This window comes from Podarcis cretensis (assembly GCF_951804945.1).
Source record: "Podarcis cretensis genome assembly, chromosome: 1".
Taxonomy (NCBI): domain Eukaryota; kingdom Metazoa; phylum Chordata; class Lepidosauria; order Squamata; family Lacertidae; genus Podarcis; species Podarcis cretensis.
The window spans coordinates 32,907,375-32,930,330 of NC_137170.1; the positions used below are offsets into that span (position 1 = coordinate 32,907,375).

A 22,956-nucleotide genomic window follows, 5' to 3' on the forward strand; every position below is an offset into this window, starting at 1 on the left:
TGATGCCATTGCAGAGACCTCCAACATGCATTCCTGTTAAAACAGATGAAAACTACGATCTACTCTAGAACCACAGGGATAAAGTGTGGATGGAGAAGAGCCAGAAGTGAGCAGTTTCCCAAACTGCCTACCCAAGCTTTAGGCTGAATTCTTACATAACTTTTTTTCTGACGTGAGAAGTAATATCCATGTGTGTAGCAGGGGCACTGTTATGTTTCTAATTTACATCTGATAGCTATGTCCTGAAGCCACAACTAGCAAAGGTAGTAGAACAACTAGCCTTCAGCTTGCTGGAGACAGACAATAGCCTCTAAAAGAGCCGGAGTTGTGTTACTTGCTCTGAACACACACATTTCTTTTCTTTTTTGAAGTGTCATCTCTGGTCAATTTTTTTCCAGGTTTTTGAAGCACTGAAAATACCTGTGGTGATTGTGGGGTAAATATACATAACAGAGGTACATACCTCTGAAGAAGAAAAGCATATTCTGCCTGCAGCCTAGAGGAAAAAACTAGTTCTATCAACATATAAAGACTATGCAAAACTTCATAACATGTCCACAAGGTGTGTTCTCAAACCCATGTTTACCGAGGAAACATACCTGTGGGGAGGAGGTACAGGAGGGTTGGAGGAGAACCAACAGGCAGGAGCTAACTCATTTAACACATACACAAACACTCCCAGGAACACATTTCCTCTTCTGTAGGTTTTATTCCTATAAAGATTTCATATGCCCTGATGTCACTACGCTGCATATCAGGGCAAAAATTGTACAAAAGTGTGTGTGGGGGGGTGTTGGTGTCTGTTCAGGGGGTCTCTTTGGTGAAATGCCAACAGGTCTGAGGTGTTCTGATACACCCGAGTGTTTAATATGTTCTAGTTCACATTCCCTTAAAAAACTGCACAATCTGGCAAATCGAAAGGGATCTCTTCTCTAAAACCGGTACGAGATGAAAGCCAGTGCCCTGAGGTCAAAACCCAACATGCCTTCTCTGCCTTTCTCGGATTGGTTTTTTTTGTTAAGGCTAATCGGAAACTTGGTAATAGAATAAAATGTCAGTAAAGTAGAAATCAATAAAGTGCTAATACTCCGGGACTTTCACTGCTAGGCCAACCCTCGTCCCTCCTTCCTCTTCCCTTCCCTTCCTCCCTCTCCCCCCATCCCCTCGCCAGCCACCCGCCTCATCTTGCCCCTTTGATTTCAGTCCCTTCTCTAATCCCCACCTCATCAGCTCTCGGGAAGGGTTGATCTGCAGCAGAAAATCCCTCATTCGGGGCAAAATCAGCTTAATTTGCAGCAATTTGTAGCAGGTCTTTGCTGGGATTTGAGTCTCAAATTATCCTGGCGGGTGGGGGCAGCAGGCCGCGCAATATGGGCCGCGATTTCTCTAGTCCTCCCGGTTTGCAGAGATTTGTCTGGGGAATAATTACAGCTGCTACGCCGGCCCGGGGTCCCCTCCCTGGGCTCGGAGATCCCCAACCCCAACGGCAGGGCCTGGCACCAGGATAGCAGCCAAACACGGAGCCCTCGGATTAGCAGCTCGAATGGCAAATGCAAAGCAACAATTAATAGTCTTGGAGGGAAGGGGCAGGCAAGCAGGCAGGCTGGTCTTGCTCCTGGGCTTATAATGGAGACGCGAGGAAAGGGAAGGAGAAAAGAAGGGGACCTTGTGGCCTCAGGCCTAGAGATCAGAGAGGGGGACTTTCTTCTAATGCAGCTAATTACAGCCATAGTGTTGCTGCTTTGCCTGGCAACTCGTCATGGGATCCCCCACAGCACCCCTACAATAGGGCACCCCCAACAAGTATGGCCTGCACATATAGCCTCAAATTGAAAGGTTCCCACATCTTGACAACTAGTCATGGGACCCCCCCACAGCACCCCTACAATAGGACGCCCTGAACAAATATAGCCTGCACGCACAGTGGTACCTTGGTTCTCAAACGGCTTGGTACTCAAACAACTTGGAACCCAAACACTGCAAACACCGGAAGTAAGTGTTCCGGTTTACAAACTTTTTTTGGAAGCCGAACGTGCTCCTTTCTGAGTGCCATACTTCCGTTTTGAGTGCCACACTTCCATTTTGAGTATTATGCTGAGGTCTGTCTGTTTTTGCTATTTGTTTTGTGTTTTTGTTTCTGCAGCTCTTTTTTGTTTTGTTTTTTGTGACTGTGTGGAGTCCAGTTCAGCTACCGATTGATTGAATGTGTGACTGCATTACATTGTTTATTGCTTTCATTTTATGGATCAGTGGTCTCATTAGATAGTAAAATGCATGTTAAATTGCTGCTTTAGGGTTTTTTTTAAAAAAAGTCTGGAACGGATTAATCCATTTTGCATTACTTTCTATGGGAAAGTGTGCTTTGGTTTTGGAACGGACTTCTGGAACGGATTAAGTTTGAGAACCAAGGTACCACTGTATAGCCTCAAATTGGAAAGTTCCCACAACTTGGCAACTCGTCCTGGAACCCCCCACAGCACCTCTACAATAGGGCACCCCAAACAAGTACAGTGGTACCTCGGGTTAAGTACTTAATTCGTTCCAGAGGTCTGTTCTTAACCTGAAAGTGTTCTTAACCTGAAGCACCACTTTAGCTAATGGGGCCTCCTGCTGCCGCCACGCCGCCGGAGCACAATTTCTGTTCTCATCCTGAAGCAAAGTTCTTAACCCGAGGAACTATTTCTGGGTTAGCAGAGTCAGTAACCTGAATCGTATGTAACCTAAAGCGTATGTAACCCGAGGTACCACTGTATAGCCTGCAAGCATAGCCTCAAACAGAAAAGTTCCCACATCTTAAAACCCCACCCTACGAGGCCATGTCACCTCACCTGTAGCAGAACAGTCTCATAGTGCCAAAGGAGCTTTTTAATAGAAAGGGATGGGCACGAACAAGACGGATTGTTTTGAGAGGTTTCCTCCAAGTCACTGATCTAGGGGCTTCCAATCCATGTTCTTTGTGCCATAAGACTTGCCTTGAGCAAGTCACTATCTCTGAGTCTAACCTACTTCACAGGGTGGTTATGCAGATAAAAGGGGAAGGAGAGCCGTATATGAAACCTTGAGATCCTATGGGGGAAAGGGGGGATATAAATTAAATAAAGAAACCTCCACAAAACCCCTGCCCACCTACTGAAGTATCCCAAATGCCCCATTTGGAAATGATTGAAGAAGGTACACTAAATCAAGTCAGTTCAAACATGCCTGTGCCAATGGCATGACCTTTTCACACAATTGCAGGCAGTGTGTCCCAAGTAGCTACTTTCCTCAAAGCATCACTTCTCTATTTGCTTTCCTTTAAATGTCCTGGAGGGGCGCAGGTGGCGCTGTGGGTTAAACCACAGAGCCTAGTGCTTGCCGATCAGAAGGTTGGCGGTTCAAATCCCCGCGACGGGGTGAGCTCCCGTTGCTCGGTCCCTGCTCCTGCCAACCTAGCAGTTCAAAAGCACGTCAAAGTGCAAGTAGATAAATAGGTACCGCTCTGGCGGGAAGGTAAACGGCATTTCCATGCACTGCTCTGGTTTGCCAGAAGCGGCTTAGTCATGCTGGCCACATGACCCAGAAGCTGTGCGCCAGCTCCCTCGGCCAATAAAGCGAGATGAGCGCCGCAACCCCAGAGTCGGTCACAACTGGACCTAATGGTCAGGGGTCCCTTTACCTTTACCTAAATGTCCTGGAACTTTGTGGTGCCTGGCAGTAAGTGTGAAGCATACACAGAAAATGTCCAGGTACAATACAATAGCTTCACCTTGCCATAAAAGTGCACCCACATATTTATGATAAGGCGGCATGAGGATGATGTTAGACTACAGCTCGCAAAAACTGACTATGGGGTGTGCTGGCTGGGGCTGAAAGGAATGGAGTCCCATAGCACCTGGGGGGCCACAGAACTGCCATCCCCGTTACAAGGTTTTGCCTTCTACTCACTGCTGCCCATGCCTCTTCTCTGTTGTTCAGCAGCACAACATAACTGGAGGTGCACCATTCTTTTAACTTCTCTTGTTTCAGCCATCTGAAAAATGAGCCAAGCAGCAAAATCCATTGCCTCCCTCCCAGAGACAGAGCCCTGAACGGTTGCTTGTTGTATGTGGCTGGACGGCATAACTAGCTATTATCTGGATGTCCTATCCCCTGTTGCTTATTGACCCATATTTCATGAGAGCAATACAGCAACTAAGAATTAAAACTGTGTAACAAGATAATGACTGGGTTGCCAGAGATTGTGGAGAAACCGTAGGTCCAACACAGGAACATTTGAGCAAACATATTCACCATATTAAAGGAATTGGGTATTTATGATAAATCCTCATCCCAGTCTTTATCTTATGCTTTCATTCATTCTATATTACGAGGGGGGGGGGACGGGACTTAAAAAGTAGAGATTGAGTATAACCACTCTGTTGGAATTTGAACTCTTAAGTCCCCAGGTTCAAAACCAAGACTGAGAGAAGAACTACGTATTCTAGACCATGAATTGGGAATCTGTGCCTTTTCCATAACCGCCATTATTTGAGACTATTGGTCATGCTGACTGGGGCTGATGGAAATTGGAGTGGGAAAGTATCTGGAGTGCCATATGTATCATTTTAAGGAATGTTGTTATATGATCCCACTTAGCTGCCCTACTCAGCACCTGGGCAGGCACTTTCAGCATGAACAGCAGTTTTCAAGGGAAGCCCCATGTAGAGCTCATTGCAGTAGTCCAGCCATGAGGTCATCAGATTGGATTACTGAGGCCAGCCTACCAAAGTTCAAGAAGAGCCATAACTGGCGAGCCAGCCATAACTGGATATAGGCACTCTTTGTCACTGACAAATCTGCAGTTAGCCAGCCACTCGGTTGTTGTTGTTGTTTAGTCGTTTAGTCATGTCCGACTCTTCGTGACCCCATGGACCAGAGCACACCAGGCACTCCTTTCTTCCACTGCCTCCCGCAGTTTGGTCAAACTCATGCTGGTAGCTTCGAGAACACTGTCCAACCATCTCATCTTCTGTCGTCCCCTTCTCCTTGTGCCCTCCATCTTTCCCAACATCAGGGTCTTTTCCAGGGAGTCTTCTCTTCTCATGAGGTGGCCAAAGTATTGGAGCCTCAGCTTCACGATCTGTCCTTCCAGTCAGCTCTCAGGGCTGATTTCCTTAAGAATGGATAGGTTTGATCTTCTTGCAGTCTATGGGACTCTCAAGAGTCTCCTCCAGCACCATAATTCAAAAGCATCAATTCTTTGCCGATCAGCCTTCTTCATGGTTACCTTGCCCTAAAAGGGGATACTAGCAATTGGGCAGTAGTTGTCCAACACTGCAAGGGCTGGTGAGCCCGCCTCTTAAGGACGGGCCACACCTTCACTTCTTCGAAGGTGACAGGCATTACTCCTTCCTGCACTGCAGCATTAATCAGTCATGGATCTGCCCAGCTAGCTCTTATAAGGCCATGATGGGCAAGAATCCAGAGGACACATGGCTGGCTAATCTCTGTGCTTGTCCTCCTGTCCACATCATCAGGACACAAATGCTAAAACTGCTCCCATAAAATGTGACCAGATGGCATTCTGGACACCTTGACAAGATCTGCAGTAACCGTGGCTTCAATTTCAGAGCAAATACCAGCGATTTTACCTTTGGAAAATTGTTACAGCAGGCTTCTGAACGGGTAGCTGTACCAAATCCTGCCTGGCTTAATGGGCCTGGAGACAACCCTAAAAAACTCTGCTGGACAGTTCACTGAGGATGCAATGGTGGTAGAAAAGTAAGCTTTCTTTACCACCACCATATGGTAGGTTCAATTACACACTCTAAGCTGTGTTTGGTCATATTCACTTGTGTCACTTGCACTCTAGTCATCTACCAGTCTGTTTATGTCCCAGAGCTCCTTGGAAAACCAGGGAGCTTTCTAGACCCCACTGCACTGGAGAAAGCCCTTGAGAACAAGCAATACTGTTCACAGCCCTTTCCAGAGCAAAACCAAGGCGTCGGCAGGAGTTACACACACCCATGCCAACAGAAAGCCCTCCCTCCCAAAAAGCATTCAGGAATCCCTTGGGAGTCCATAAGCCTCAAGGGACAAACCATCTGAATTGGTCACTCCTGGAAAGACTAGTTGCTGCCAATCCAATCCTTTTATTTTTATAGACAGATGATAGATACATGTAGATAGATAGATAGATAGATAGATAGATAGATAGATAGATAGAGGTACCTTGGGTTAAGAACTTAATTCGTTCCGGAGGTCCTTTCTTAACCTGAAACCAGTGGCGTAGTGTGGGGGGTGCAGGGGGGGCCAGCCGCACCGGGCGCAACATCTGGGGGTTAGGGTTAGGGGGCGCAAATCCACGGGTTAGGGGGCGCAAATTACTTGCCTTGCCCCGGGTGCTGACAACCCAACGCTACGCCACTGCTGAAACTGTTCTTAACCTGAGGCACCACTTTAGCTAATGGGGTCTCCTGCTGCCATCACGCCGCTGCCACGCGATTTCTGTTCTCATCCTGAAGCAAAATTCTTAACCCAAGGTATTATATCTGGGTTAGCGGAGTCTGTAACCTGAAGTGTCTGTAACCTGATGCATCTGTAACCTGAGGTACCACTGTAGAGATAGATGATAGATGATAGATTGATAGATAGATGATAGATAGATAGATAGATAGATAGATAGATAGATAGATAGATGATAGATAGATAGATAGATGATAGATAGATAGATGATAGATAGATAGATAGATAGATAGATAGATAGATAGATGATAGATAGATAGATAGATAGATAGATAGATAGATGATAGATGATAGAGATATAGATAGATGATAGATATAGATAGATAGATGATAGATAGATAGATAGATAGATAGATAGATAGATGATAGATAGATAGATAGATAGATAGATGATAGATGATAGATAGATAGATAGATAGATAGATAGATGATTAGATAGATAGATAGATAGATAGATAGATAGATAGATAGATGATTGATAGATAGATATAGATATAGATAGATATTTCAGCTCCAGCTCCCTCAAATGAGTGGTCTCTATACCCCCTGCACTTGCATTTTATTGTCTAAACTCCGGCACGCGCATTTTCAGCATCCTGAGTCCAACTGAGCCCCTCAACCTTACTCCCCAAACCTGCACGAATGAGCTTCTGTTTGCCCTCTTGGCCTCCCATAGCTGCTGCTTTTGCCCTAAACTGATCAGCAACAACAGAGTTTGGGTTTGTCTCTTAACCTTTACTTTTATTTTCAGTCACATCTCACACACCATGTGAGGGCAGGGCATGAAGGTGACATCCTTCCCTGTTTGTAACCTCCCACCCCCCAGCATAGTGCCTCCGAAGTTCCATTTAGATAGCATGGCTCTTATAGCCATGAATTTGCCTGTCCCTTTTGCCCTAGTCCTCTGGAATTCTTGATTCTTTTGGGATCCCACATAGCTCTCTAAGGCCTCCTCTCTCTCTCTCTCTCTCTCTCTCTCTCTCTCTCTCTCTCTCTCTTCCTCCTTACTCTGGCTATTTATTTTCTCAGTTTTTACTATCGCAGGAATTTTACTAGTCGCAGGAAAAGTAGATTTCTGTCCAGTCTCTATCCTTAGTTATCTTGTTGACATTGCCTCTTGCCTGTTCCTCTGAATTTCACACAAAGGCAGAACTTGTAATATCTTCATCTAAACCTCTAAACCTCTCCCTGAGCTACTTCTATCTCCTTTGCCTCCCAGATGTGCAACTTTGGGACTGCATTTGACTCCTTCCTTTCTGTCTCCTCCTACATTTAAGCAGTCACCAAATCCTGCAGCTTCTTCATTTTCTTCATCTCTAAGATCTGCCCTTCTCTCCCAATGCTATGGATAAAATGCTTATCCATGCTGTTGACATCTCTTGTCTAGACGATTGTCACCTCCTCCTTGTCAGCCTTCCCTTCTGCCGCATCTCCTTCTTCATTCAGTTCACAATGCCTCTGCTAAAATCATCTTTCTTTCTTGTCACTTCTATGATCTCATCACCCTCTTCACACTCTCTGTCACTCTCTGCATCAATTTTAAGATCCTACTAGTTCTTACTTTTAAAGCTCTCCATTTTTCTTCCCACTGTACCTTTCCCCTGCCTTCTCTTTGCCCTTTATAACCATTTATTTCATAAGCACAAACCAGCATATATTATGGTTCTCCCCCTTTACTTTTTCCTCACAACAAGCCTGTGAGGTAGGTTAGTCTGAGAGACAGTGACTGGTCCAAGGTCAACCCAGTGGGCTTCATGGCTGAGCCGGAAACTGAAACTTGGGTCCTAGACCAGTGCTCTAACCCAGTGTTTCCCAACCTTAGGCCTCCAGCTGTTTTTGAACTACAACTCCCATCATCCCTGACTAGCAAGACCAGTGGCAAGGGATGATGGGAATTGTAGTCCAAAAACAGCTGGAGGCCCAAGGTTGGGAAACACTGCTCTAACCACTACACTGCACTGCCTCTACTTGGCTAAATTCCTGGTTATTTAGTGCTACCTGACTCTCCTAGCTCATGTCCCAAGCTCCACTACCCATTTTTCAATCCCAGCACTCACTTCCCCAGCCAGTTTGTTCTGTCCAATATAGATTGTATGGCCTCTGGGCTGTGATTTGTATCATTTGGGCAGATGGGTGTCCCTAGCACACTGTGGGTGCAATTCCTAGTTAGGAAGAGAAGGAAGAGAGAATTATTGTTGAGAAGAGGAAACCAGGGCAGCTGAAAGCTCTTATTGGTCAGATGCTCTTCAGAGATCTGTAATTAACATAGGTGCATCAAAAAGACCATCAAGGGTTTAGGTCATAAGCAAGAGAAAGTGAAGAGATGTATGTTTATAGGAGACGAAACTAAAAAGAAAATGGGAAAAAGGTGAAGGGAAGAGCAAACAAGAGAACATCTAAGGGAGAAGGAAAATGGAGCGGGGAGATGGAGGGAGGGAGAGATTGAAGGGGGCCAGAGACTGTATTTTCTATAATTATTGTGGATTGGCTCGGATTAAGGGCAACTAGCTATCTCTTGGTTTTTCCTTTTTATATAACAACTAATCTCCTTCTAATCAGTTATTATTAAATTATATTCCATTTTTAATTCATTCACAGATCACTGGTGGCACAATTCGGACATCTGGACAGATAATTGAATAGAGATAATTTATGTAAATGAGGAACAGTTGTGTACAGAGGTGGGGGAGGGGAGAGTCCAGCTTTTACAAGGCCACTGACCTAATCAGAAATCTCTTGGAGCTGTCCCTGTTCTCGGTTAGGTTCAAGGTCAAGATGGTCTTTGTACTAAGTTACTGGCAGGAAAAGAAGCACAGAATGTGGTGCTAAAGGTCACTCCATCTTGGTTCCACACAGGCTGAGAAGTTTTGGGTGCCACCGTGCCCTAAACGGCAAATCACCCCTAAAATTTTATATATTATCCCTGTATATTGAGCAGGTGAAAGTATCTGGTAGTTATCACTACAGATAAAAAATACAACACTTATAATGAATAATTAAAAGGGGCTTTTTAACCTGCCTTTTGAAACTCCTTACGGAGGTACTGCAAGTAAATAGGGCTTTACTATTCTGAACTGAAATATGTGTATTTTTACTTGTTTATATTGTATAAAGCTAAGTTGGTAGAGCATGAGAATCTTAATCTCAAGGTCGTGGGTTTGAGCCCCAAGTAGGGCAAAAGGTTCCTGCATTGCAGGGGTTGGACTAGATGACCCTCGTGGTTCCTTCCAATTCTACAGTTCTTTGATGCATATTTTCTGTGTGAAGCATAAAGTTAACTTGAAGTCCTAGCAAGTGCCCCAAGGCATAAAGGTAAAGGTAAAGGTAAAGGGACCCCTGACCATTAGGTCCAGTCGTGGATGACTCTGGGGTTGCAGCGCTCATCTCGCTTTACTGGCCAAGGGAGCCGGCGTACAGCTTCCGGGTCATGTGGCCAGCATGACTAAGCCGCTTCTGGCGAACCAGAGCAGCGCACGGAAACGCCGTTTACCTTCCCGCCGGAGTGGTACCTATTTATCTACTTGCACTTTGATGTGCTTTTGAACTGCTAGGTTGGCAGGAGCAGGGACCAAGCAACGGGAGCTCACCCCGTCGCAGGGATTCGAACCGCCGACCTTCTGATCGGCAAGTCCTAGGCTCTGTGGTTTAACCCTCAGCGCCACCTGCATCCCATGCCCCAAGGCATAGACATCCATTATTGTATGTGTACAGGAAGCCACATCTCTCTCTAAGGGCAGGAAATTTAAAAGTTCCAAACCTTCTTGATCCTGTAACCTGAGGGGAGGGGCAAATGATTGACAAGGGGAGTCTATTTTGGCAGGTGGGGGGTGCGGGTGGCTCTGTGGTATAAACCACTGAGCCTCTTGGGCTTGCCAATCGAAAGTTTGGCAGTTCGAATCCGCTGGACGGGGTGAGCTCCCGTTGCTCTCTCCAGCTCCTGCCAACCTAGCAGTTCGAAAGCACACCAGTGCAAGTAGATAAATAGGTACCGCTGCAGCAGGAAGGCAAATGGCATTTCCGTGCGCTCTGGCTTCCGTCATGGTGTCCCATTGCACCAGAAGCAGTTTAGTCATGCTGGCCACATGACCCGGAAAGCTGTCTGTGGACAAACGCTGGCTCCCTCAGCCTCAAAAACAAGATGAGCGCCGCACCCTATAGTTGCCTTTGACTGAACTTAACCGTTCAGGGGGCCTTTACCTTTTACCTTTATATTGGCAGGTAGCCATCCAAGAAGCCCAGCAGATCAAGGGGATCTCAGCATAATAACAGACACTCTGAAGCCAGGGAGGATTTAAGGAACAAAACTCATGAGTAGGGCTTCTACTGAGAGCCTGTTGAGTTTTAGGGACTGTGTAGACCAGGGATAGAAAACTGCATGTATCCAATTTTGTTGTGGTTATGCTCAAAAGGAAATATTTTGGGTCTCTCTAATTCTTCTGTGTAATGTCTTGTCCTTAAAACCCCTTCATTTTTTCAATTTAGTAAACATTTTGTTTCTTAAACCTGTGTGGTCTCAAGTTAAGGTAAACAGCCTACAACTGTAACCTTGAGCTACCTAAGGAGGTTTCAGAGAAACGAGACCCAGGAAACCTTTGGAGGCTGTTTGATAAGAGGCAGCTGGTAAATAATCAATCCCTTAACTGGTGGCAGCAAGTACCTCAAATGGGGGAATGGTGGGTGTAAGTTGTGGCCAGGTCTCTCTTCCCAAGGCAGCATAGGATCCAAGTGGTTGGCCCATGAGCAATCACAGGCACCAAGCTAACAATGCATGATTGAAGACAGGTCAGTCTGGGCATATAGGACTTCCCACCTGTGTATCTAGAAAATTGTGCATAAGGTCCCTTGATCCTACCTGGCTGTGCACAGCAAAGTATTTTCCCTTCAGTCACCTTGTGCTGAGGTCAATAGTTAAACTTTACAGTGCAACCCTATGCATGTTGACTCAGAAGCAAGTCCCACTATATTTTATAGGGTTAAGTATACAGAGGATTACAGCAGTCTAAAGGTTTCAGGTCCAATATGCACAGTAAGTTTGCCAGAAACAAACTGGATGCTGGGAACTGTCCATTTTGGTTTCTCGGTTTCTCATTTTTCCCAGCCTTAACTTTTCTCCACATGTCCACGTCAGTTTGTGATTTTTCTTTTTTTAAAAAAGGTGTCATCATGACAATTCATCAGTGTTTTGATATAAATTGCTCCTAATAGACACATTTGTGTATGCAATTTTGCCTAACATTTTTGCCAAACATCTATAGTATATTGAAGCTTTTTGTGTGTTGGTTTCACTATTATATGCATTTTTATGCACATTTTACCATGTGATATGCATTTTTTGGGGGGTCATATATTACTTGCCTGGAGACCTGCATTGCAAAATTTGGGAAAATGTTAATTTCGAAGGGTGGCTGCGTTTTTTGGTTTGTGTAATGTTTCAGAATAAGAAAGGGAGTGTGAATTAGGTCGCTCAACCTTTAAAGGTGAACTGACTCAAGTTTCTGGATCCTGGAAATGCCACATTCTGGAGAGCCAGTGTGGTGTAGTGGTTAAGAGCGGTAGTCTCGTAATCTGGTGAACCGGGTTCGCGTCTCCGCTCCTCCACATGCAGCTGCTGGGTGACCTTGGGCCAGTCACACTTCTCTGAAGTCTCTCAGCCCCACTCACCTCACAGAGTGTTTGTTGTGGGGGCGGAAGGGAAAGGAGAATGTTAGCCGCTTTGAGACTCCTGAAGGGGAGTGAAAGGCGGGATATCAAATCCAAACTCTTCTTCTTCTTCTGTTGGATCTTGCTGCTGGTGAATGGGGCAGGGAGAGTAAAACACTGCCATTGCTTTTGTAGGTCTAGCTTGTTCCATTCACCATCATTCCATCCTGTAACCCTCAGAATTCAAGTTCAAATTGCTTCTGCATGCAGAACTCAAGCCTTAGGAATTCTGCTGTGGTTTCCCTCTCTGATCATATATTATTTTGATAGCATAGAATTGCAGTCATTACTTTGAATGGTTAGCCTTTGACCTTGGGGTCATCTAGAGTGTTTCCTGTTAACACGGAGGATACAAGGTTTGTGAAACTGTTCTGCCGCAAACCAATAATCTCTAATTGCGAGGCAACAATATTGTTGCATCAAATAGGATGCAAGATGCGACAGGCATTTTTGAATGGTGGAAAGGGAAAGTTCATTTCATCAGGCAAAATAATTTCATTTGATAACTTTACAGAAGAAAAGAGAAGGAAGGGAAGATTTAGCATGCCTCTGAATACAAGTAACTGGGAGAGGGTTATTGCCCTCATGCCTTGAATGTGGGCTTCTCACAGATATCTGGTTGGCCACCAAGAGAAACAGGTTGCTGGACTAAATATACCTTTGATGCACAGGAATATAGCAACCTGTCTTACACTGAGTAAAACCATTGGTCCATTTAGCCCAGTACACTGCCTACACTGGCTGGCAGCAGCTCTCTGGGATATCAGATGGGGACAATTCCCAGCACTCCCTGAGTATGCAGGGGATTCAACCTGTGCCCTTCTGCTTTCAAAGCAGATGCTCTGCTCCGGAGTTAGAAGAAGAGTTTGGATTTGATATCCCACTTTATCACTACCCTAAGGAGTCTCAAAGTGGCTAACATTCTCCTTTCCCTTCCTCCCCCACAACAAACACTCTGTGAGGTGAGTGGGGCTGAGAGACTTCAGAGAAGTGTGACTAGCCCAAGGTCACCCAGCAGCTGCATGTGGAGGAGCGGGGAAGTGAACCTGGTTCACCAGATTACGAGTCCACCGCTCTTAACCACTATACCACACTGGTTATGATGCCAGTGTGTGGTCTGACTACATATAAGAGACCACCACCTTGATGAAGCTAAGCAGGACTGAGGCTTGTGGTCTGGTTAGTTCATAGATGGGTGGCTGCTTAGAAACTGCCCATATGATGCCTTGAGCCCCACAATGGAAGAAAGACGGGGTGCAAATGTATAATAAATCATGACCACAGAAGGACCTGGAACACCTCAACTATTTTCTCCGTTGCAACATAGGTGTTAAGGTTGGAATGTATGCACATCTATGGATTGGAAGAGGCTTACAGAAACATATAATTTCATTCTCAGGGGAGGAGGAAGAACATAAATACTTACACTCATGTCCAGAAGTCGTTAAGTACTCAGGGTTATGGCCTAGGATAAGGCCACAGACTTGCATAGTAGTCAAAATCACTTTCCGTTTTTCAGCCTGACATATTTTGCTAGAGTTTGGACAATAATCACAGCATGCAGGCCAAATTTCAGTTGCCAAATGTAATACAGAAATAGCACTTAAGAGGCTCTCTTTGCTGTCAGGATCATTGCGGACTTGTTACTGTGAATGGAAAGCAACAGGAAGTTAAGAGTCCAATATATTTCTAGTGTATGTTTCACAGAATCTAGTCTGGAGGCTAGAAATTCACTGAAGACAGGCAGAGAGCGAATCTTTGCTGCCAAAATTAAATCAGGCATCATCTGCACACACACCCACACCCCGCCCCGTTCAGCATAATCTGAAAATGGCAGAAATATTTGTTGTATTTCACACCAGCACAATCCAGACAGGAAAGAAAATATTCATTGAAAGTCACATTGAGGCATTTCTTTTCGGTTTAAAATGTACATCTTTGAGTTTGTGATTTTTCGATTTAAGATAGACGCTTTAGGGGCAACTTATTGTGAACAAACTACCTCATCCCTCTTCTTGGACTCCAGTGTAGGCCATAAACTTCATTTATATTTCATTTGTTTAATGATTTCATTCTCTCCCATTACAACCCTGTGGGTAGAAGAAAGTCTTGCTTCTATGGTTGTGTACACACCATACCTTTGAAGAACATTTAAAGTCCATCCTCCCCCCAAAAAAGGAATCACAGGAACTGTAGTTTGTTAAGGGCTCTGTGTGGTGTAAACTACAATTCCCATGATTCTTTGGGGGCATATTTAAATGTGTGGTGTATATGCAGCCTATGGCTTGGATCAATATGCCTATGAGCTATATCACAGTGGTAGAGCAACTTATTTGCATTCGGAAGACCCCAGATTCAATCCCCAACAACTTCAGATAGGGTTGGGAGAAAACCCTGTCTGAGCTGCTGCCAGTCAGTGTAGAGCAGGCTTCCTCAACCTCGGCCCTCCAGATGTTTTGAGACTACAATTCCCATCATCCCTGACCACTGGTCCTGCTAGCTAGGGATCATGGGAGTTGTAGGCCAGAAACATCTGGAGAGCCGAGGTTGAGGAAGCCTGGTGTAGAGAATACTGAGCCAAATGGACCAACTCTGCCTGATTCAGTATAAGGCAGCTTCCTATGTACTCGTTCTAGTTTTCGGAATCAATGCAGTTGGTGTGAATCACAGTTTTGTAACAATTGAGCTTATGTACAAATAAGGACTGCCGCACTAAAAAAGGACGAAAACCACTTGATCTTCCAAAGTACCCAAGACACATTCTCGTAGCCTGGAATACTCTGTACCCCAAGACACAACAAAGGTGTTCATCAACATGGCGTTTAAGCAATACCTAGAGCCAGTTCATTAAAACTGGTTGAATATTTACCAGGGGGCAATTTTAGCCTTCCACGTTGAGGAAAAATTAGTTTCTCAAGAGCTGGGCAACCAAAGAGTCCAAAACTATGATCTGAAAACTGGTTGCAACGAAAATAAAATATTTGTATTTCATCCAGGAATGCTTGAAGATGAACAGCAATGATCTGCTTGGTCACCTTGTTCAACAATGATATATTTGAAACTTGTATATCATTTGAAGGATCCAATTGTACAGTTGTTACATTGAAGACCCTTCTATCTGAGACTTACTTGATGCCACATTAATCACTGTACCATTCTTCGAAGTTTCCACTGCATCCACTTGCAGTACCAAAGGCCCTATATATATATTTTTTAAAATCTGCACTGAAAACTGGCTTGCCTCTTCATCACGAAGGGGAATTTCCAGGAAACGGTCAACTGTTTTCTTTTATTAATTTCATTACAGTCTCAATAATCACTCTTCAGATTACAAATGAGCGGGGGTGGTTTCTGGAACCATTTTATCACATGCTCTAAAGTACTTCCTCAAACAGGTCAGTGTAATTTCAGTCTTGTCAAGAGTTTAGACTGTGGCACTTCTATGGGTAGTATAATGGGGAAGCTGTACCACGGGGGAAGGGGCAAGGGGAGGAAATGCCCCTGCCCCAATTGCCATGCTAACACTCTTCGTCCCCAATGTGCTGGCAGAAGACTATGACACAGTGTGCTTCAAATCATGTCATTGGTCAGGCTGCAAACTTAAACAAGCTTAAAGGTAAAGGTAAAGGGACCCCTGACCATTAGGTCCAGTTGTGGCCGACTCTGGGGTTGCGGCGCTCATCTTGCTTTATTGGCCGAGGGAGCCAGCGTACAGCTTCCGGGTCATGTGGCCAGCATGACTAAGCCGCTTCTGGCGAACCAGAGCAGCGCACGGAAACGCCGTTTACCTTCCCACCGGAGTGGTACCTATTTATCTACTTGCACTTTAACGTGCTTTCGAACTGCTAGGTTAGCAGGAGCAGGGACCGAGCAACAGGAGCTCACCCCATCGGGGATTCGAACCGCCGACCTTCTGATTGGCAAGTCCTAGGCTCTGTGGTTTAACCCACAGCGCCACCCGCGTCCCTAAACAAGCTTACTCAGAGGCAAATAAAACTGAAACCTTTCTGAGCAAATATGCTTAGTACTGGAGCATTAATGTGAAACATAAATGTTTCCGTTTAGGATAGTTTAATAGATTTAAGAGAGCATTCACCTCAAGATTTACTTCATTCCTTCTTTGCTCACCTCTCTGCCACCTGCTGCCCCTCTAAACCCCGAGCAATTTCAAGAAGCATGGAAGTGTTATGGTGATGCTGGCCGCAGTTGGTTTTTTCTTGCAGCTGAAAATGAAGAATGAGAACAATAACATTTCTGCACACAAACAGCAAATTTTCAAAGGGTTCCATGAGTTACTGCAAAATATATTGCTATGTATTTGTTATTGCAGGCAAGGTAGGAACACATTGTCCCTCTGAAGTTCTCCCTAGATCTGGGCTGTACCTGTCCTTCTTCCAAACACAGTAGCTGCCAGAAGCTCAGTAAATTTAATCATCCTTTAGTACACCAAGGATATGCAACAAATGGGCCCGCTGGTATGTTTACATTGCCCAGTTAGTCCCTTAGCAACTCTTCAACAACTAAGTGTACAAACTTTTATTAAATTAGCATTCAGTTTCTTTTCAGGTCCTTAGGTGTTTTGTTATCACACTCACATGAAAAACAGATCTCCTTATTGCTTCCTCCTTTATTTTCCTTTGCATTGAATGTGAATATCTGCTACACACCGAACCCGACTGGATTGCATGGTAAAGTGTGTATCATATTTTATGCATGGTAATGTATACACATACATTTCAGAATTGATTGGCTACATTTTTGTTGTTGTTGTTCAGATATCACGCTGTCAGTGATTTCCCCCATGGTAACTACCGGTACTTCACTTCAGGGTTGTTCACACAACCTAGTTTAGTTACTAAGTATAGTTCAATCAGTACAGCATGAAACTCTTAATCTCAGGGTTTGCAGGGGGGTGGGACTAGATGACCCTTCCAATTCTACAATTCTAGGATTCTACTACTAAGGTCACAATGCAGGGCTGCCCTGCCCACGAGTTGAGGCCTCTGGGTCGTTGTATGCTCACCCTGAACTGCCAAGGCAACAGAAGTAGTTATTGCTCCATGCTGGGAAGCAAGTGAGAATAAACTGCTACAGATAACATTGTAAAAGTCTCTTTTGGTCGGCGTTATTATTGCTCTACTTTTGGTTATTGCAGCCTCTCTGTCCCTTACCATTCAACAGCAGTATTTCTGCACAGCCCACTAAATGATAACAGGCCCCACTCACTGTGCCACAAGATCTTATTTTTGAGATTGCAAATTCTTCCTGTTATTGCACGGCACCAGTAGCATGCTCTATAGGGCTCCTTGCTACCTGCCTGTTCTGTATTCGTCTGTACTTCTTTCGGAAGGAGTCGCTCCCTGGTGTGCTCTGTAGTTTCATTGTTGTGGCTGCTTTAAACTTAATCCGGATAGTTAACTCTCATTTTATTTTGCAGTGTGCTCCCGCCCCCCTTTCTAACAAAGCTTGTCACGCTCTGTTTAATTGAATTGCATTATATATGCTTTGTTAAAGGCTCTTCTCTTTCTGAAGTGCTGCTCGCTTTATTGGCCCCCTCCGGTAGAGTGACAGCGGCCTCCCCCCTTAAGCTTCTCCCTCTTGGGCTATCAACAAGCCCTCCACTTTTCCTCCTGGTGGCTTTCTACAGACAGACCCCCCCTTTCCTCCCCACCAATCTCCTTATTACTAACCCCCCCCTTTTTTTTTTTAGGCTCTGACTCACAGACACCATTAGTAGCTCCCCTTTTCCCCTCCCCTCCCATAATCTATCTACATATTAAAATGAGTTTGTCCCTGATTTACATGCGTAAGAAGGGATGTAATAATGAGGACGTAGATTAGAAGATTTAGCACAATCGTTTGTGTAGATTGTGTCCCATCAAAGGGCAGCCTCTGACGAGCCGAGATTAAGGAGCAAACAGCTGCCGCTGGAATTCAGTCCATTTGTTTGTTTGCTGTTTTCTCTCTTGACTCCAGCAAACAGTCTCATTAACATGCAAGTGATTTGCTCCTTAAGCCTCCCCCCACCACCCACCTCCTGTGTATTATTGGGGGAGTTGCTGACAAGAGCTTTGGAGAGACCAGGCATGGCCCACTTCTGAGAGATCGGCATGCAAATCAAGATTAAAATGGGCAGTAATTAAAACATAAAGAGAGGGGGCAGGACACCTTTGGGGAGGGGGAGGTCTTGAGGTTGGGGATCTCAAGGCAACGGAGGGCGGGGTGAGGACCTAACAAGATCCGCTGCCCCCTTAGATTTATCTCACACGTGCCTAGAGCCTTCTCATCTCTCGCCAGCAAAATGTATAGCTTCCTGTCAACATCATTTACCATATTTGTGGGTTTCAGTGGCCTTCTTGCAGACTTGGTCCATATGGCCTTTGACAGGGAGGGCTTCCGTGTCCAGTTCCCACTTGTTGAAATCTGTGCTTCCTCCGCAGTCCAGGTTGCCCTTTTAAACTGCACTTACATGCAAAGCGTGGGATTAGACCATATTCCTGGATGTTCCTTTGGGAAAGTAGCAGGGCTTAGTTTCTTTGGGAACTGTTTTCAGTGCCAGGGATCAGATGCTAAAGAAAGATTCTGGGCACATGCAAAGTACCTTTCAGGGGATGCAAGGCCCTGGAGAGCCACTGCCAGTCAGTGTAGGAAATTTTGAACTAGATGGACCAATGGTCAGACTCAGTATATGTTTCCAATGTACTGAGTGGCTGTAACTTGCACACCTGTGATTGGAGTCAAGTCAGAGGGTCTGGCTTCCAGGCATACTTGAGCCCTGGATCTTATTATTTTACAAATTAAGCACTAAACTGTGGTATGAAACTGCAGCATTGCATATATCCGCATGACAGGGGTGAGAGGAGTAGGGAGAACATCATAGTATTTGTGTCAGATCCCAAGGATATTGGGCTCAGCATGCTTTCTGTTACTGAGAAAACTAAAGCCGGGCCGGCTGATGATATCCCAAGAGTGGCTTGCTAGATGCTCAGAGAGGCTGGAATATTTCTAATGCCCAGGTCCAGAAAAGGAAGACTTGTTCATGATCTGAGATGCCTCTTTTGTTTTCCTCCCTTGCTTGTCAATGGCTAGCTGATATTTTAGGGCTAACACAATCCTTACTCAGTTACCTTTGATAGATAATCTTGACCCAGTGAACAGTGGGATCTGGTGGGCCACTGAGCTAGAACACAAATGATGTGCTTGGGCTGGGGGCTCAATGTGGATGTTACTTGCTTTTGGCAGAACTGATGCTTCTTTACAGACTAGCACTGTTCGACTGGGTACTTGCTGCTCCTTCATGCTCAGTGTGTATCATTTGCAAATAAATAGTTACTGTACTGAAAATTTCCATCCTCTTCTATGTGAGCTTTTAATTACCTATTAAACAGCTGCATAATTATCTTAACCATCTTTTGCTTTGTCTAGCCATACGTTTGCACCCCGTCTCCCGGTTTCCTCCCTTCTACTCCCACACTTCCCCCAAGTGCTCTCATACTGACAGTTTTGGTATTGTCTCAAAAAAAGATCCCTGCAAAAGCAAGATCAGCTCTATTCAGTATATCTGATCCAGTCCCAGTGAGGTTTGTATTTGGCACCAAATTTAAAAGGCACTGCAAGTCCTGCTTGCTAATCAGCAATAGTGAGAGCACTTAAAGGTTCCTAATTCTTACTTTTGCAGCCATGATCTCACCTGTGCCTCACCTGACATCATGTAAGAGGGACATGGCTTGGAGAAAATGGCTTAACAGGCCAAATTAGTACCCCTGCTGTGGGCCAGAATCCCCCCACTGCTGCCTTAAAAAACTTAACAGTGTGACAGTTTTAATTTGCTGGGGAGCTGGTAGTTTAACCTCCAACCAAATTGTATTATGATCATTTATTGAATTTATATCCCACCCTTCATCCCAAAATGGTTCACTTTGCATGTAATGCTAAGCTAAAACACAGCTTACGGTGACCCCACAAGCATGTGGTACCCTAGAGAGGAGATTACGGCCACTTTTTTCCTTCTCCTTGCTGGGCTGGTACAAGCTTAGATATAGTTTGTCATCTGAACCTGGACTTGTGGCTTGTCACCTCAAGACAAACCATAAGTTGTCAACCAAGAACAAACCTTGGTGACTGGCTGCCCCACCTCCAAATAAACTAAAAAAAAAAGTAGTTTATTTTTTTGTTACTATTTTGTTAATGTTGTTAATATTGTTTTATAGATGATGAATGCTGTACTACATTGTGAATCCTATAATATGACTTTTGTTGTATTTGTGCTGCTTAGCCTTTTTCTTAGTTGTTTTCTTAAGTGATTTATAGATTGCAATTGCTTTACCGATGATGTGAAATAGTTTTACTGATGATTTGTTAATTATTCTATTTGATGTATGCTGTATTTGTGATGTTCTATTATATTGTTGTTATTTATTGTTTGTAAGCCGCTTTGCAATTCACTTGAATGAAAGGTGTCTTAGGAATATAATAAATCAAACTATTATTCCCTGGACCCACCCGGTCCACCTCCTCCTTCTAACACTTATCAGTCATATGGGGATCCAAAATTCACCAGTTCTTTTTGAAGTTGACAAAAGGGGTCTGGGTGAGCTTTCTGTCTCTCATTCAAGTCGTCATAGGAGGTTCTAGATGCTGAAACTGTCAAATTGGGTATAAATACTGAAATTTTGTGTCCATAATCACTACCTCATGACAAAGTCTCTCACCCCTTACAGTTCTTCCTTTGGAAACAGCTCCCTTATGAAGGCTTAAGGGTGGGGCAAGGCAGGTGAAAAAAGCAATTGCCTGACCGACAGAAGGAAGTCTCTCCCCCCTCACGATCAGGGTTCAAAATTAGCAGGGTGCCAGGCGCATTTGCACCTAAATATTCTCCATTTGCGAGCACCTCCAAAAGTGTGGGTGCCATTTTTTGCACTTGGCTGACACTCAAGGATTGCTGAAATGTATGTGCTTTGAAACCTTGAAGTATATTTTAAGGATAGACAATATGCTAAGGAGTTTAATGATAAAGGGTATAGTGTTTTGAAAACTAAAGTAGGGTACCCATATTTTTAATGTAAACACCACATTAAACATGTATTAACAATTTCTGCTAAAAATGTGTCACTAATGTGAATTGAATATTAATTCATATTTATCAAAAGAATTAATAAAATGTTGCCGCCACACACCCCCAAGTGGCGACTAGACATTCTGTTTTGGTGCCCACAACCCAGGTCCCAGAAGCCATTTGGCTCCTAGCTTTTCTATCCCAGTTTCTAACACTGCTCACAGTTTTTCCTCTGGAGTTTCCTTATGAATGCTCCTTATGACAGTGGGTAATATCTTCTGCCTTGAAAGAAGTGGAAGCATGATTTCTCCTGTAGGACCTTCCTAGACCCAAATTCTCTTAATCTATCCTTTGTTCTCTTAATGGCCCACAACCCAAACACAGGAAGCTAGGTGGGTTTAATTTGCTTCTAACACTTGCTGGGCCCAGGGAATACAGGTGTCTGGCACCCACAAACTCATAATGGTACAATGGGAGAATTCTGCTCTGCCCCACAGCAATTAAGCTATGTGTTACTAGAAGGTTGTATCTTATATCCCAGGCTGTTTAACAACTATATGAAGCTGCGGGGAGAGGTCATAGGGGTTTTGGAATTCTGTGCCATATGTATGCTGACGACACCAATCACCAGGCTGAAGCTGAATCCTGATAAGATGAAAACTCTGAGGAATGGCTGGTCAAGTTATTTTGGCCCCGAGACAGAATATGGGAATTGACTGTGTTAAATGAAAGGGTGGTGTTGTGCAGTTTTTATTGTAATTATTTGTATGTCTTAAAGAAAATATAGAGAGAGAGAGGGAGGGAGGGAGAGTTTTAATTCTATTAATGTGTAATTGTTATCAAATGGTTGTTTTTCTGTTTTTTTGTGATTCTTGTTTTTATTGGTCAGGGGTCCTGTCAAGGGAAAAGGCAGAATATAAATATAAATATAGCATTAGTATTAGTATTAGTAATAGTAATACTAATACCCCACTGTGCATTTGCTTTCCTTGGCAGTAAAATTACAGCAATAATAAATTTAATAATTAACCTTTTAATGATCATTCATGACACCTAAAATCAGTTGCCCAAGGCAGCCACTTCAACCTGCCTAATGATAGGGCTGGGTGTAGGACATTACAAGGCATTGCATTCAAACAGTTTCTTTCTGAGATCATTCTTGACCTAGGGCTTCTTCAGTAAATGGGATGATTTTTACTACTATTGCTATGATGTCACAAATTGACATCCTGTGTACTCTATTCTGTTATCTGGGGATTCTGATCTAATCTTGATCATCACTAATGCAGTGCAAATCCAACGCACCGGGTGATAATCTGGCTACACAAAAATGGATTTTGAGACATAATCAAAGCCTTTCATTTTAATGTGGGTTTTTTTGTTTGTTTGTTTGTTTTGCAATATATGTGATTTAAATTGATTCTATTTTCTCTTGAGCTGTTCTTCACTAGCTGCTTAAGAAGTTTACAAGAGCATTTATGAAACACCTTATTTGGGTTTGTTCTCCTGTTTTTTCTACTCAGGGTAGAACTTGATGCAAACCAACTATATAATGAAGAATTTGGATGCCTGGCAAGAAACCATTTCCAGTGCCTAGGAATGGTTTTTCTCTTTCTTTGAAATCCTGTATCCTTTTAAAAACAAAAACTGCGGCAACATAATTTTAATTGTCTTTCAAAGAATGTCTTTGACCTAAGTGAAAAAGAGGCAAAGATACA

General features: G+C 44.0%; 1 long non-coding RNA gene across 1 annotated transcript in view; it reads right to left on the bottom strand.

The window, feature by feature from the left end:
• Positions 1 to 418: 418 nt before the first annotated feature.
• Positions 419 to 22,956, bottom strand: part of LOC307214374 — a 32,526-nt gene continuing 9,988 nt past the window's right edge. Inside the window, exons 2-4 of the long non-coding RNA XR_013838001.1 lie at positions 16,312 to 16,406; positions 13,610 to 13,829; positions 419 to 599 (exon numbers count right to left, since the gene is read on the bottom strand). This is a non-coding gene — a long non-coding RNA (uncharacterized lncRNA). The remainder of the gene's footprint in view (positions 600 to 13,609; positions 13,830 to 16,311; positions 16,407 to 22,956) is intronic.